At 37.0% G+C, this 2537-nt stretch overlaps 1 non-coding gene across 1 annotated transcript; it reads right to left on the bottom strand.

The window, feature by feature from the left end:
• Window positions 1–636: 636 nt before the first annotated feature.
• LOC132535954 (U2 spliceosomal RNA) lies at window positions 637–826 on the bottom strand. Its single transcript, XR_009547676.1, has one exon. It is a non-coding gene; the product is annotated as a U2 spliceosomal RNA (small nuclear RNA).
• Window positions 827–2537: the final 1711 nt, after the last annotated feature.

Consider the following 2537-nt stretch of genomic DNA (forward strand, 5'->3'; position numbering starts at 1 on the left):
AGTCAGAGTGGGTTGTGGCATAGAGATTGTGCTTTCAGAGCTATTATAAGTTTAGATTTGAAGCCCGGGGGCGGCTCAACGGTGACATTAATATCTTGCATGTGTGAGGCTCTTGCTTTATTCCCCCACACCTCATAAGAACAAAGACAAAAAATTAAATATAGAATTATAAAATGGGGGATCATTAGTAGTGCTTTCATAAAAATAAGCACAGTAAAAAATCCTATGGTGCTGATGGGAAAATAAAATTGTGTTATTAAAAAATAGTTTGTATATATACTAAATTTGATGGTAATATATGGGGAAAGACATAAATCTTAATTCCTTAAGTATACGGTATCTAGAATGTCAAAGATGAGACATTTGTTTTTCTTTATCTGCTGAAATCCAGAATTAGAACAGTACAAACAGTATTTACTTTCTTTCATGTTACATTGAACTTTGGCTCTTTTGCAAAGGTGAACAGCTTTCCTAATTAGAAGCAGTGTTAATTTTCTAGCATCTTGTACTTTTTAAAGCCTAGCTAATCTTTCTGTCTGCCTAGCTATCTATCCATCTATCTGGGATAGTTAGATTTCATGCTACATTTTCTTATATTGAATATGTTGTCAATTAAACTTAAAGTGATTTTATTTTATTTTTTGCACCATTCCTGCAAGTACTACAGTACCAGGTCCATGCATGGAGTGGACAGAGCAGGCTCCTATTCTGTCTCTCTATTCCAAAAATCCATTTACTATATTGTCCTCGGGTAGAGGATGTAGCAGTTATTAAACTGATAAAACAGATGCTACATTTGATCTTAGCCAAAAGGCCAAGAAGCAGTGTGATTTTATTATTTTAAAAGTTTACAATTTACATTTGAAGAAAAAGCATATGTACAGTAGCAAAATAAATTTTAAAAGACTATATAAACTCAAATTTTAGGGAGATGTAAAGTTGTGCCACTGAGATAACTGCTTATAAAACAACATTCCATCCAATAAAATTAAGTTAAATCTATATATAACAAACTCACAGCCAACATCATACTCAATGGCAGGAAGATGCTAGCTTTATCTCTTATTTAAAGTACAAGACAGGGCTGTTGACTATCACCATAACTGTTCAACATAGTCTTGGAAGTCCTAGCCATAGCAATTCAGCAAGAGAGGGAAATAAAAAAGATACAGATGTGAAGAGAACAAGTAAAACTGCCATTATTCACAGATGACCCAACTGCAAACATAGACAATCCCAAAGAAACCAACAGGAAAATCCTGAAAATCAGTACGCAGTCGAGTTAAATGGCAGGCTACAAGATTGATATCTAAAAAATCAGTGACATTCTTCTATGCAAATAATAAATCAAAGGAAGAAATCTAAAGGGGGATGGTGGGGCACCGGATTAAGTGCACATAGTACGAATCATAGGGACCCACGCAAGGATGCTGTTTGAGCCCCCAGCTCCTCACCTGCAGGGAGTCGCTTCACAAGTGGTGAAGCAGGTCTGCAGGTGTCTTTTTCTTTCCCTCTCTATATTATTCCCCTCCCCTCTCAAGTTCTCTCTGTCCTATCCAAAAAAAAAAAAAAAAAGCCACAGGAGCAGTGGATTTGTAATGCAGACAAAAAGCCCCAGCGATAACCCTAGAGGCGAAAGAAAGAAATCTCATTGACAATAGCAGCAAAAAGCAATCGCATATCTAGGAATAAGTTTAACAAAGTAAGTGGAAGATTTGTACACTGAAATTTTTGAGTCTATGAAAACTATTAGAAGAAATACAAAGAAACGCCAGAGAGATTCTTCTTTCTCCCTAAATCTTACCCTCTGTCAAAAAAAAAAAAAAAACATGTCCACCAGAAGTGGTGGAGTCATACAGGCATCAATCCCTAGAGATAAACCTGGTGGGGAAAAAGCAGGGATAGGACTCTTCCCCAAAGAAGATATCCAGATGGCCAACAAACCTGTGGGATAATGGTCAAAGTCACTGATGATCAGAGAAGTGCAAAAAGGAAAACAATGAGAGGCTACATCACATCACACCTAGAGGATGTCATACATCAGAAAGGACAGAAACAAGTGATGACAAGGATGTGTGTGTGTTGGGGGGAAGAACCTTTTACACTACTATATATTGGTCCAACCCCCATAGAAAACAGTCTGGAAATTCCTGTGAACATTAAAAATGAGCCTGCTCTATGATCCAGCAATTCCTCTCCTAGGTATTTCTCCAAAGAAAACAAAAACACCTATCCAAAGAGATCTGTATGCACCTATGTTCCTAGCAGCACTATCTGTAATATAGCCTAAACATGGAAGCAAGACAGATGCCCAACAGGGGATGAGTGGCTAATAAAGTTGTAGTTTATTTACACAATGGAATGCTCCACAGCTGGAAGAAATGGTGACATTTTCTCTTTTGTCACATCTTGGATGGAACTTGAAGGAATCTTGTAAAATGAAATAAACCTGAAGGAGAAGGATGAATACCCAATGGTCTCACTTATGGGTGGAATTTATGAAACAGGGAAAGAAAGGAAAAATAAAGTTGAAACTT

The sequence above is a fragment of the Erinaceus europaeus genome, chromosome X, assembly GCF_950295315.1.
Source record: "Erinaceus europaeus chromosome X, mEriEur2.1, whole genome shotgun sequence".
Taxonomy (NCBI): Eukaryota; Metazoa; Chordata; class Mammalia; order Eulipotyphla; family Erinaceidae; genus Erinaceus; species Erinaceus europaeus.